The sequence below is a fragment of the Schistocerca gregaria genome, chromosome 1, assembly GCF_023897955.1.
Source record: "Schistocerca gregaria isolate iqSchGreg1 chromosome 1, iqSchGreg1.2, whole genome shotgun sequence".
NCBI classification, from domain to species: Eukaryota; Metazoa; Arthropoda; class Insecta; order Orthoptera; family Acrididae; genus Schistocerca; species Schistocerca gregaria.
In genome coordinates this window covers 1017683895-1017698917 of record NC_064920.1, presented here as the reverse complement: position 1 = coordinate 1017698917, position 15023 = coordinate 1017683895, and the positions used below count along the sequence as shown (strand labels likewise).

General features: G+C 40.8%; 1 protein-coding gene across 4 annotated transcripts in view; it reads left to right on the top strand.

Moving 5' to 3' along the window:
• LOC126278936 (somatostatin receptor type 2-like) overlaps window positions 1–15023 on the top strand; it is a 1529331-nt gene that overhangs the window by 1026720 nt on the left and 487588 nt on the right. For all 4 annotated transcript variants that reach the window (XM_049979230.1, XM_049979217.1, XM_049979237.1 and 1 more), the window contains one exon: window positions 6420–6480. The gene's annotated coding sequence lies outside the window, so the exon portion shown is untranslated. The remainder of the gene's footprint in view (window positions 1–6419; window positions 6481–15023) is intronic.

Below are 15023 nucleotides of genomic sequence, written 5' to 3'. Positions count from 1 at the left end.
AACATATTCTGTAGGTATGTATTTCTGGAAAAGAAGGAAAAAACCGTTGAGGGTGCAAAAACTCAGGTGTTGAAACAAAACAATAATTTTCATATTTGCAAAAAGATAGATCCATCCTTAATTCATTATTAGGAAAATTATATTCACAATGCTCATTTTAAATTCATAAAAATAGAGAAAACTGGCCGCCTTGGGAGAATATGATAGTTTCTGCTAACTAAATTTGTAATGTTGCATCCCATTAACTGGTTCATTATTGGTTCCAAAGTAGCTGCTAGGTATCATAGAAATTGTTAATTGCGTTTGCTAAAATATTGACCGTAACAGTCTGATCTGCAGTTATTCACGTTTGATAACTACTTTCGATCTAAGCTAATTACTTTCGTCAGATCTGTTCAGTTACAAAAAATGTGAAAAATCAATATTCTTTAAAAAGAAAATAGTCATAAGCTGTAAAAATAAAAGGAACGGCACTATAGCACACATTTCGCAATATTTCTGTTACTTTGCAGCTTATTATTATGTTGTTTTTGGTATTTAGAATTTTGATTTTACACAACTCGTGATTAATTAGAGGAAGTCCCAATTGGAAAGGAATTTCCAGTTTCCGCATTTGCCCTGCAATTGATGAAATTTCCAGATAACTTTGGCGCAGGAAAAGTATGAGAACTATTTTTAATGTGATTCTGGAACGATATGTACCAGACAAAAAATATGAGGCTTGGTGTATGAGAATGTGTATACACAGAATATTGCCGGTGTTCCATAACAATCAAATAAATTTATCACGTGTCCATTTATTTCTGGAGTTTGTTTCTAGGCAAATAATTTTGTTTTTCCCTATACAGGGTGTCCGTTCTTCATTTTACGTGAATACACACCTATGTAATTAATTATGCTCTCAGGTGACAAAATAGCTTGTATAAAACAGCTTCTCTGATATGTACAAATAAACGGAGGGAAATATATGAAATTTTAGGCAAGTAGGACTAATATTTTCTCGATTTACTCACAATTGCCTATTTTCAGTCATATTTAACCACAACGCCCAATATACGTATAATTGTAGCAGCTCAATCATTTGTGAAACAGAAAAGACACATAAAGCTATCAGATTGCTACGACCTTACACAATATTGTTTAGTAATTTCTGACTTCTCACCATAATGCAATAAGAAGCCACTTTCTGCCACCATTTATGGCTCACACAGCGGCTCCTCTATGTTTTGGAATCTCTTCGGGAATTTCAACAACTTTAAGCAGAATCACACGTTCTTTGCTTCACCTTTATACATCTTTATCACTATCTGTGTTAGTCTCTGAGTGATCAGACTCTTATTTCGATACATTCGATGCCCAGAAAATCTCAGGACGAATGGCAATAGAGCTCAGAATTCATGATAGCTTGTTACAAGGAGAGGAGTTCTGTGAGTACGACTCCCTCTTTCCAAAACTTCATGCGACTGTGCCATGCTCGCATATAAGGTGTGACGCCCCAGTGTGAATAAATGTTGTGAACGCAAATAAAATTATTACAATAGTTGGATAATTACAATTACAATTACAATTTATTACAATAGTTGGATTTTTACGATCACCAGCAGACAAACCGTTCTCACATTTTTACTTATAACTTCCGACTCAGTACTTTCCACACCAATATTTCCTGATCTAATTGATACATTTGCCCTTCATTATGCATGAATGTGTGAATAATCATGGAAACAACTCTCATGTCTCTGCTCCTACTGCTTATCCTGTTGTATGGTATCGTTTGTTTTCATGATTTTGCAAATTGTGACACGACGCCATTCCTATAGTCTTTTAACCTGAAGGACGGAAGTCGTATGTGTCATTTGCTTCTGAATCTTTTAAACGTTGTTCTGTGCCTCTTCGTACTTCAACTGTTTGTGTATTATACAGTTGGCTGAGTAAACTGTACTGAACAACATTACATCACTATTTGTCATTTGCAGACTAATAATTACATAGGATTTGTCGACCTGGAAAAAGCGTTCGACAATATAAAATGGTGCAAGCTGTTCGAGATACTGAAAAAAGTAGGGATAAGCTATAGGGAGAGACGGGTCATATACAATATGTACAACAACCAAGAGGGAATAATAAGAGTGGACGATCAAGAACGAAGTGTCGTATTAAGAAGGGTGTAAGACAAGGCTGTAGCCTTTCGCCCCTATTCTTCAATCTGTACATCGAGGAAGCAATGATGGAAATAAAAGAAAGGTTCAGGAGCGGAATTAAAATACAAGGTGAAAGGATATCAATGATACGATTCGCTGATGACATTTCTATCCTGAGTGAAAGTGAAGAAGAATTAAATGATCTGCTGAACGGAATGAACAGTCTAATGAGTACACAGTGTGGTTTGAGAGTAAATCGGAGAAAGACGAAGGTAATGAGAAGTAGTAGAAATGAGAACAGCGAGAAACTTAACATCAGGATTGATGGTCACGAAGTCAATGAAGTTAAGGAATTCTGCTACCTAGGCAGTAAAATAACCAATGACGGACGGAGCAAGGAAGACATCAAAAGCAGACTCGCTATGGCAAAAAAGGCATTTCTGGCCAAGAGAAGTCTACTAATATCAAATATCGGCCTTAATGTGAGGAAGAAATTTATGAGGATATACGTCTGGAGTACAGCATTGCATGGTAGTGAAACATGGACTGTGGGAAAACCGGAACAGAAGAGAATCGAAGCATTTGAGATGTGGTGCTATAGACGATTGTTGAAAATTAGGTGGACTGATAAGGTAAGGAATGAGGACGTTCTACGCAGAATCGGAGAGGAAAGGAATATGTGGAAAACACCGATAAGGAGAAGGAACAGGATGATAGGACATCTGCTAAGACATGAGGGAATGACTTCCATGGTACTAGAGGGAGCTGTAGAGGGCAAAAACTGTAGAGGAAGACAGAGATTGGAATACATTCAGCAAATAATTGAGGACGTAGTTTGCAAGTGCTACTCTGAGATGAAGAGGTTAGCACAGGAAAGGAATTCGTGGCGGGCCGCATCAAACCAGTCAGTAGACTGACGAAAAAAAAAAAAAAAAAAAAGAAAGAAATTACAGGTATTATAAGTAGTTTGTGTTTAGGTAGGGTAGTACATCCAAGTACATGTGACGAGAGAAGACCATTAGTGCTTATTTTACCCTGGGCAGCAGGTTAGCTGCTAAAGTGTGGATGCATGGACGCAAAATAGTTAGTCTATACTGCCAGGCGTAGTCCACTTAGTGGTACTGTTACATCCACGCAGAAAACATCAGCCAGCAAAGTTTGTGATGTGTTTGTGTGAAGACTGTTCGACCCAGAGAAAATATAAGCAACACATTGTTAAGGTACCATACACAAAACTATCTCAGCAACTGTATAAATATTAAAATCAAAATTAACAGCCTCAGTTACCTAGATTTACCTACTGTTCCAGTACAACACTCGTGGCTGCCGCATCGCGGTCGGGAAGTGGGGCTGAGGCAGCTTCAGTTAAGTTTTTAAAATATGACGACACTTGGTGTATTTGTATTTTTAGTTTGACAATGTCCGTTATGGACAAACATTAGTAAGTGTAATTCTGAAGAAGGTTCGGTTATCCCAATTGAAACCTAGGTAAATCTAGGTAACTCCGCAACTGAGGATAAAACTATCTGCACTTATACCCATTGCAACATGTATATTCTGCACAAAGATTGAAAATTAGCCCAGCCTTTCGCTAAACAAGAGAGGAAAACCACCTAAACCCCCCTACTCAAGCTGACTGGTGTACCACATCAATTCACCAGGCGGATCCGATACGGGTCTGTCTCACCCATATGTCTTGCAAATTATATGTGGGGTGTCTCTCCTATGAGTCGTCATGCGCATTTGATTTGATGTTTCGGCAGATACTTGCTATTTTTCAGAATGAGATTTTCACTCTGCAGCGGAGTGTGCCCTGATATGAAGCTACCTGGCAGATTAAAACTGTGTGCCGGACCGAGACTCCAACTCGGGACCTCGGCTTTCGCGGGCAACTGAGCTACCCAAGCATGACTCACGCCCCATCCTCACAGCTTTACTTCTGCCAGTACCTCGTCTCCTACCTTCCAAACTTAAGAGAAGCTCTCCTGCGAACCTTGCAAAACTAGCACCCCTGAAAGAAAGGATACTGTGGAGACATGGCTTAGCCACAGCCTAGGGGATGTTTCCAGAATGAGATTTTCACTCTACAGCGGAGTGTGCGCTGATATGAAACTACCTGGAAGATTAAAACTGTGTGTCGGACCGAAACTCGAACACGGGACCTGGTAGGGCACTTTCCCGCGAAAGGCAATGGTCCCGAGTTCGAGTCTCGGTCCGGCACACACTTTTAATCTGCCAGGTTGTTTCACTTACTATTTTGTTTTTGCAGCGTGGAACTGGAGTCACCCCCAAAGAGATTAAATGTTTCATTAACGCCCAGCATCGACGGAAAACGTTGGTCTGTTTCCCGTTACAAACAGATTTTTAAATAGGAATTTTATGTGTCAGTTCGATATACCGCTACCTAACTAATCTAGCACAATATTCTTTTTATCGATATGTATTAACAGGTCAGTTAAAAACGAAGATTAATCAGTACTCTAGTGCGATATTGGTTTTATCGATATGCATTAACATGTCAATTAAACACGAAGATTAACCAGTAGTCTAGCCGCGACAACACTACCCTGATCCCCTGGTTTAAGATGACTGCTACCGTATTTCAGTAGCGTACTGCTCGGTCGCTACTGGAGTACTGGTTATTCACCGATTTTTACTGTTCCTGTTATTACATATCGATAAAATTAATGTTGCATTAGACTAATCTGGTAGTGCTCTATCGAGTGGACACTTAAAATTTTTATTAAAAATCATTTTGTTTGAAACACGAAACAAACCGACGCGTTCAGCCAACTCTAGGCGTCGTATGAAACATGTGATAAGCAATAGTTTCTTAGGCTGACACCAGCTACACGGTGAAAAAACTAAACTGTAAATATTTGCCGAAACACCAGAGAAAATGTGCCTGGCGATTCTTAAGGGAATCACACTGTGTGTGCATCGTCTTTGCATCAAACGTCTATGGATGATGGATGACATTACGAGCTACAACTCCATCAGAGACAAAATGTTCGGTGACTCCTCTCGGTGATGCTAAGCGTCTCCGTCTCCGTCTCTCTCTCTCGGTCTCTCTCTCTCTCTCTCTCTCTCTCTCTCTCTCTCTCTGTAAGGGACGGCAAGCCGTTGGCCCTAACTATACGTCGTATGTGCGCCTCGTGTGTTGCCTACAATCCAGTCATCTACTCCGTATGAAAAGGTGTAGGCGCAGAAAAATTAAAGTTCCTGATTCGTTTCTAACATGTCTCTCTCCGCTTAGAGGCCTCATTCTTATGATTTTCTTGTTTAAGAATCATTCAGTCGATTTACTGTGGTCGGCAGTTTAGCAGGTCCTGCTGGTTCGACAAAATGACTTCGTGCCTGGGACAGCAAGTATTAAACGCCGGAAGATGTAGGAGAACATTTTGTGTCTCACAAAAGTTGTTGTTGTGATCTATCATCCCTAGTCGTTCGATGCAAATTGTGGCTCTTGTTTAATTTCATAGCTGACGGCTTCCTCATTCATTATTTTGGAGGGCAACACATTAACACATTAACAGGGCCGATTTACAGAATGAAAAGTTCCCGGGCAACTTTACTTACATACCTCTAGGTGAAACAACAACCCATATACCCTCGCAAAATCCGTTCATCCGTCACTTCAATTTCCATATTTTTGCTAAGCCAATTCCACAGCTTCTGTTTCCCTGCTGTGTTCAGTTTATGTGGCAGAGCGTTCTTTCTATCCATAAAATTACTCAAGTACTCGACGTTTTGCTGCAGAATCTTTATTAACAGAACGAAGGCAAGCTTTAACCTCAACGTTGTTTTCTCAATCACTATTTAACCCGCATACTACAATCAAAAAATTTGTAAGAACAGCTTCAAAATAAACTGTGTATACCTCAAAAATTAATTGCTGAAACAGAATCTGCGACATTTGCAATTTATACGTTTACATTGGCACTCTATGTCCATAGTTGGATGTGTGTTAAATAAGAGTGGGAAAAATACAAAAATGAAACATTCCTGAAGTACTGCATTGTCTGGAGCAGCTTTGATGTTGACATGGCTCTAAAATCTAACATGCCATTGCTATGCATTTCAGCTGTAATTGACGTCTCTTTCCAAACACCTAAAATGATAAATTTATTTAATAAGCTCTTTATCATTTTGTCTTAATAAAGAAATCCTAGGTTACTGTAGGCTGTTACCGAAAAGCTATAAGCAAAGACATTCTTCTGCTAAATCTGTTTTCCCAGAAAGCATACTGAAATCTGATTTGAATTCTTTCTTCTGCAGAGGAAGCGCCACTCCTGGTTTGGGTTGGAACATACAACGCCATTCACAAGTCGCAGTAACGGTATGAATCTTCTACATATCTACTTCATTACTCATCTTTACATTAACTAACATAATTTCCGTCTTGATTGCATTTCATTTGTATAAACTATGGAATAAATACGTTTCGGCTTAGGCCATCATCAGGAATCATATTAGAATGACATCGACACACAGTATCTCGTCGGATCCCTGTGGAAATTCGGTCGTTTCCCTTTGAATGTGAATACTGATAATGATTTGAGCCTAAACCTGTTACCTTATGTAATTTATGAAAATGAAAAGCACTCAAGACGGAAAATTACATTAATTAGTGCTATTATGAGTACAGACTCTCATAATTATTTTACGTCATTTATTGACTTTGAAATGAATGATACGTTTTTAGTGTAGCACTGTGCATTTCTATGTGAAGGGAATGCGACAGAAACCACATAAGGAGACGATTTCAACCTTGTAGATAATACAGAATTTATAAGGAAATTTACCAGATCATTTTCTTCCCAATTTCCGTTTTTAAGACATTCCATCGCACTCTGTGCTTGTTGAGCTTAATGATGTGGCGTGGAGTAAGTGCCAACACAGAAAAATCTCTTGCGCCTGAACAGACTTCCAAAAGCGTAGTTTAAGACCCCCATCCTTCACTTCGATGCGCTCCGTTTCAGATCAACATCTTGGTGAGCTACTCCAATTGACTATATGAGATGTTCTAGGGGGAATAGTAAATTTTTAGACGACAGTATAGGCTAAATTAAACAACAAAACAGTTCATATAACATGTCTAGTTTCCATTGGTTCCATACATAAGTTTCCATATCGAGTGTTGGTACTCCAGTTACTACGAGTTTGTTTATCGATTTTTTTTTTTTTTAATTCATGTTCTGACGTTGTGCTTGAATTCCCTTAACTGAAATTTTCAACTCTGACTGTCAGTGTGATTCTTTGATCAGACATACCGTAACTTTTAAAAATTGTACCACAGCGTTTAAGCGTACCCTATGTATCTACAGTTGGTGAGTATACCGATATGGTATTTGTGTACGGCTCTTGTAATGCGAAACCCCGCTACTGCTTGTCAAGAATACGGTAGAAGATTTCCTTACCGCAGAGTACCAGACCGAAGAGTGTTTAATCGTGTTTTCACTGAGTTGCTTGACACTGGTACAGTGGCCAACTCTCATTCTTAGTCTGAACGTACAAATAAACAGTGTGTAGATGAAGCAGAAGATATTATTCAGATGATGGTATGAGGTCCTTCAACAAACACACGCAGAATTTCTACACGTGTATTCCACAAAGAAGAATATGGCGGACATTACGTATGCACTGCGTCTATCCCAACCATTTACAGCCGATTCAACGCCTTCGAGAAGGAGATGAAGATAGAATATTGAAATTTTGTCGTTGGCTAATCGTAAATTTCCGAGTAATTTCATCAATACTGATTCTGATGAAGCCACTACCACTCATGACCGTGGCAGTAACACTCGAAACTCACATCGATACACCGACAAAAAGCCAATTGCCTATGGGGAGACAAATTATCAAGAAAGCTTGTCCGCAAATCTGTAGTGTGGTATTATACAGGGTGTTTCACAATTCATGTTACACACCACTAGAAGTTGTAGAGGGGACTCAGTAGATAAAGTTTTCCATAGAAGCCCATGTCCCGAAACGTCATCAAACGACGCTACAGAGCATCAAAGGTACAGGCGCCGACGCCTGTAAGTGTATGTATATACAGGGTGATATCGTGATGATGTTTCGAATTTTCAAGGATGATGGAAAATGGTGTAAATGTATCGGTCTGAGGTAAGGTCCCATGTACCGGAAACGAACGACGCGGAGTTATAGGCAAAACCTGTTCTGATACCTTCAACAGTGAATCATATGTACCGGCAAAGTTGTTGTTAAGATTTATGGTAGGCAACTTTCAAAAGTGATAGGATGGCCAAATCAGGAAAAAATATCTAGTAAACATAGCCTCTAAATCTCATACCTTAGGATCTGTGAGCACTTGTTCAATAGAGGAGATGTGTTTCACAGTAGCGATGATGAACAAGTACTCAAACCTCCTCAGGTATGCATTTTAGATAGAATGTTTACAGGAAATTTTTTCCTTGCTTGCTCCATACTACCACCTCTGAATATCGCCTACAGTGCAATTTTAACGGCAACAGTACCAGTACGTGTACTATACTGTCAGAGGTATCAGAACTGTTTTCGCCTATAACTTCGACTCGTCCGTGTTCAGTACAGGGACTCTTATCTCAAATTGGTACATTTATCTTTCTGCAACATTCTTGCAAATTTGTAACATCGTCATTCACAGGCTCAGGCGCCTGTAACTTTGATGATCTGTAGTGTCGTTTCAGGACGTTTCCGAACATGGGCTCCTTTGCAAAACTTGATCTGTTGATTCCCCTCTACAACTTCTAGAAGTGTGTAACAAAATTGTGAAACACCGTGTAGACGGTCATTATACTTATAGACCGTACCATCCTACAGGACAGAACGAGTTCCAGCATTACTGCGAGAGATTGCTTTGCCTACAAGGATGGATTATGAATAGTACCGACGTCACAAAAGAACGCAAAGACAACCTCAGACTGGCTATACATTGTGTTCTCAGGAGATTTCGAATGTGCATTAAGGTCAGAGGTGCACTTTATGAAATCAACTTTGAACTTTATCATCTGCCTTTACTTAACACCTACTGTGAGTATTTACTTGGGTTAGCATCTGACAGTTCTACCTATGTAATGGATAAAAACTGGACGCATGTTACGTGCACGGTTTCCTTCGAATTAGTACGAAGCGCTGCTACCATCTACGTCAAAGTTCCACCGGATTTTCTGTGAAGTCTTTTCTGAGGGGTCAACACCGCACTTTCGCTTTTCAACATGGGACCATGACTGTACAGACTTTTCTACTTTTCTTTGAAACTTCGTTGCCTTTCATATCCTTCTAAAACATTTGCTACTAGATACATGTTTCTTTAAAAATTCCCCTTCCCCATCTCCAAAAAAAAATTCGTATTTTGAATCAGACTGTAACTAAATACTTTATCTCTGCTTGTTGTCAAATACTAAAGCGAATAGTTAGTGACAGCCGCATCTAATCTGCTCGTAATGACACGTGAGTTGGATTGATCGGCATCACTGGTGCATATCGTTTCGTTTCTCAACGTTCTCAATAGTTTTAAACCTGTGTAACGCAATACTGATGCAACACATTCTCTCACGTAGTCTTCCATTAAGAGATGCTGATGTAATTCTCCTATAAATAAATACTGTCAGTAAAAATGGAGCCCACGTCATACTTCTGTTTACTCTCCTTCCTCCCCCCCCCCCTCCCATCACCCCACTTCCTCCTGGAGAGAAGATAAATTTTAATTAAGTAATTTCAGTCGCTTCCACCGTTCTTTCGGTGCTCTCGATAGCCTGACAGCTCTGACCGACAGGCTCTCCATATATTATGTCTGTTATCACTCGCCGCGTTACTATCCCACGCAACTGCTATTTTTAGGTGCTCCGCTAATCTCAATATCGAGTTTATTTCTGACGGCTGTTTTACTGTGTTCTCTGTTTCTGTTCGTAGCAGTCTTGTGTTCGTAGCAGTCTTGCATATGCGCAGCTGTTTCAATAACAATATGATTTACGCCCTCTGGAGCAAGTAAATACCGCCACTAGATAGACACGTGTGCTCCGTAATTACATTACCACACAGTGCCATATCAGAGAACGTAAATTACATAATTTGTGAATATTCAGGAAATACTACTTGGGACACCTTTTTTTGCAACACACTGCTTATTATTTCGAGCTAATGAATCGACCTTGACTGATAAAACGCAATAAATTTTGTAATTTGTCGTCAGGGTGTTGCTTTCCGAACTTTCATTACTTGTGCTAGTAAAACATCTGTTGGTATTGCGCTGTCTATATGGATATGTATAAATATTCGCAGTGTGTGAATGTCCATGATAACAATATTTTGATAAAGCTATCACACAGGAATCGAAATAAAGATTTCCATTTATTCGCTACTCTTACCTAAAGAGGCCCTATAATCATCTGACTGAACATTTCCACTTGAATGAGATTTTCACTCTGCAGCGGAGTGTGCGCTGATATGAAACTTCCTGGCAGATTAAAACTGTGTGCCCGACCGAGACTCGAACCCGGGACCTTTGCCTTTGGCAGGCAAGTGCTCTACCATCTGAGCTACCAGTATCTCGTCTCCTACCTTCCAAACTTTACAGAAGCTCTCCTGCGAACCATGCAGAACTAGCACTCCTGAAAGAAAGGATACTGTGGAGACATGGCTTAGCCACAGCCTGGGGGATGTTTCCAGAATGAGAAAGGTAGGAGACGAGATACTGGCAGAAGTAGAGCTGTGAGGACCGGGCGTGAGTCGTGCTTCGGTAGCTCAGATGGTAGAGCACTTGCCCGCGAAAGGCAAAGGTCCCGAGTTCGAGTCTCGGTGGAGCACACAGTTTTAATCTGCCAGGAAGTTTCATTTCCACTTTATTTTAGATAAAGAAAATGCTACAAATAAATTTAAAACTACTCATATTCCAAATAAGCTTTGTTAAGATATCGTAACTATTTTTCTGTGAAATTTCATTACATATTGTTTCTTCGTTTCATAAGTTATTTGCACTTTCATTTAGTTTAATAGTTGCTTATTCATCCACATGTCTTTAAAAAATAAAAAAATAACAGTATTACAATATAGTTAAACTTTTGCAATAAATCGTAGTAAAAGTTAGCAGATTCACTTATGCAAGTACATAATTACTTAAAAGTCTAATATCATTATTATAAAAGTCTTATATGATTTAAGGGGCAATCAGATGAAACCCAAACACCTGCCACAACAGGGGGGATGGAGTGGTTCCATTTGCAATTAACCACCACACTTGTTAAGACAATTATCCCACTGGAAGACGATACGATCAGTTCCTTCACTCAGGACAATGTGTTTTATGGACCCCCCCCCCCCCCCCCCCCCCCCCGTCTTAGTGTCCCGTGGTCTCCTGCAGGGCGCGATGCTGATTCCCTTACTATACGTCCTGTATGTTGCCGACCTTAGAGACCTTGTTCAGACCGTCAAAGTTCTTCAGTATGCGACGTCTACATATACGCTCACTCGTCGTCCTATTTTTGGGTGACACGCCTATGGCTTACCGACTCATGTGAAATGTTGGCTAACACGCGAGTTCGAAAATGGGCGCACTTTGTCACGTGACAAATCAGTTGTGATATTCACGAGGAAACGGTGTGGTGACTTCTCATATGAACTTCATCTTGGCTCGTACTCATTCCCTGTTCTGCCGCATGCCAAGTTCTTCAGTGCCTACCTCGACAGCAAACTCATGTGGACGCGACGTGTTGCCGACGAGGCGGATAACACTGAATATTTTGCGTATGCTTTCCCGAGTATGGTGAGGAACGAAACCGATTATGTTCTTGACTCTGTGTAAGGTTTTGATCCGTTCTGTCTTAGATTACGGTAGCATTCTCTACGGTACTGAAACACAATCAACTTCGCGCAAGCTCTACGTCATCTAATATAGAATGATTCGTCTTGTCTTTGGTGCCACGAAATCATCGCCCTGCTAGTGGAAGAATCCGTCATGCCTTTGTGTATAAGACGGCAGATGTTGTCTGACATTTTTGTCCTCAGTCGATCTTCGATACTTGATTGTGTCTCTCTTAAGGCTATGGTTCGATTCTGGAGCCTCACACAGGCACCCCATGGACGACAAATGAACAGAACTTCTTCATTAGTTCGCAGCTATGAGAAATGGCGTCATCTCTTTCCACTCGTTCTACAGCACACAAGACTCCCCTGCTTTCGTTTTTCATTTAGTCTGTTCTTCATTCCAGCCCCAGTGGCATACGTACCGTCCGATTTTCGAAAGGAGACCAACATCACTCGCCACCTGGAACATTTTCTTAGCATACAATGGTCGTAGTACGCTCATCTGTATACGGGCGGTTCTAAATCCGAGGCGTGTGTGGGATGCGCCTTCTTTGGCCCTTCTAGTGGCACATACCAAATGTATGCGCTTAATCTTGAGTCTTCTATCTACACGGCGGAGCTACTGGCCATCACGTAAACTATTCATCATGGTACCCTGACATTCAAGTTCGTCCTGATACTTTCGCACTCTCAAAGTGGGCTGCAGAAATTGCAAGATCCCGCGTTTGATAAACAGAGCGACAGATATGTTCTGGACGTCTTGGCAGCCATTTGAGACATGCAGGCCTTGGGCATTGCGGCCCGATTACTCTGGATTAAAGGGCATTCTTCATAATGAAACTGTTGACCACCTTGCCAAGAGGAGTATAACAGAAGGCCAGTTACGCCCAACACCACTCTTTTATACTGATCTCACATCGACGATACAGAAGGTTGCTTATCACACCTGGAATTGTGAATGGCTTGGCTCTCGGCACTCTAAGGACGACAATCTCGCGACCATACAACCGAACATCACTCCTTGACTATGGTTCGCCTCTGTGCAGTTTCGTAGACGTCATGTGACTAGGACACGGGTGTTACCACGTGGTTGAAGATTAAAAAGTCTGGACACTGCGATAAGGACACAACGGCAGTAGTGGATCTTAACCACATCATATTGGCATGTTCCAAGTACACGACTGCACAATCAGACTTGTATAAGAAATTGGTTGCGAGAGGTACCTCCTGGCCACCAGTGTTCCTGTTTTACTCCACCGTTTTGATGAACATAACTTGCTTACAGACTATTTGAAAGCCACCGGCATCCAAATTTTATTTATGAGTGGAACAAGTCTTCATTTTCACATAACAGCCCGGTTCGTAATCGGGTGCTTAATTTCATGTTTTAATTTGCGTACAGACCTCCATTTGTATATTAAATTTCTTTATTGGTCTCTTATGCATTTATGTCACTGTTCCACTGGCACTATTGTACATAGAAGGGAAACCTATTTTATGTACGTCTGCGGTATGCTACATTTCTCATATTGTTATATAATATTTGCAATTTTGTCCTTCAGCTATTGTTGCCCTTACTGTGTGAGGTACGTTTTTTGCCCTTTCACGTTTTGTCTTTTACTATGAGAGGACACGCATGTTTGTCATAATATTGCTGCATAGTGCTTTCTAATTCTGCTCCAATGTCATTGTCATCACTGCCGCCGGCTGTCTCGTGTATGTCTAATAGCGCTTTTATTTTATTTTACGAGCGTGTTTGTATTCTAACTTCGTAATTTTGTGCTATTTCGATTTTTCACGATTATGTTTCTTTGGCACTTTGCAGGCGCTGTTGGCTGTATGGTCCTTGAAACCCGAAACCAAAAAAAAAAAAAAAAAAAAAAAAAAAAATTAAAAATCCTTTGTCGTAGATCTTGGTCGGCTGCTGACAGATCCAAAACCTCACCCACTCTAGCACTTCCTTGTCCGACTGAAACTGACGTCGCCAAAGATGTGAGAATCGCACGGCGAAAGAGCCGGGCTGTACGGTGGATGTTGGAGCGTTTCCCAACCAAACAGCTGAATCGTAGCCTTCGTCCGACTTACAGTTTCGGTAGGGGCGTTATCGTTCAACAAAATGCTTTCTCTGCTCGTCGAGTTCATCGAGTGTGGAACTAAAATCAACGCGAAGCGCTATAAAGCACTTCCCAGAACCTACGACACCCCATAATATCAGGAATGCCACGAACGTTGTCGGGCGGAATCGTCCTGTTTCAACAAACACTACGAACCTCACAGTAAGTAGTGACATTGCATTGACGAAGAAACATAAGTGGCGTCATATTTTTGCGTAAACTTAGTCTTGCATAACTAGAACCCAACATCGACAATATCGATTTTTGAATGCGGAGAACACAGAGGTGGCAAAAGCCGTGGGATAATGAAATCGTTCATCACAAGCGACTTCTAATCACGCTGCCTGCCTATGGGGCATCGTCTCAGTTGTGCGACTGGATTCGTGATTTACTGTCAGGAAGGTCGCAGTTCGTAGTAATAGACGGCAAATCATCGAGTAGAACTAAAGTGATATCAGGTGTTCCCCAGGGAAGCGTCCTGGGACCTCTGCTGTTACTGATCTATATAAATGACCTGGGTGACAATCTGAGCAGTTCTCTTTAGTTGTTCTCAGATGATTCTGTAATTTACCGTCTATTAAGGTCATCCGAAGACCAGTATCAGTTGCAAAGCGATTTAGAAAAGCTTGCTGTATGGTGTGTCAGGTGGCAGTTTACGCTAAATAACGAAAGGTGTGAGGTGATGCACATGAGTTCCAAAAGAAATCCGTTGGAATTCTATTACTCGATAAATAGTACAATTCTTAAGGCTGTCAATTCAACTAAGTGCCTGGGAGTAAAAATTACGAACAACTTCAGTTGGAAAGACCACATAGATAATATTGTGAGAAAGGCAAGCGAAAGGTTGCGTTTCATTGGCAGGACACTTAGAAGATGCAACAAGTCCACTAAACAGACAGCTTACACTACACTCGTTCGTCCTCTGTTAGAATATTGCTGCGCGGTGTGGGATCCTTACCAG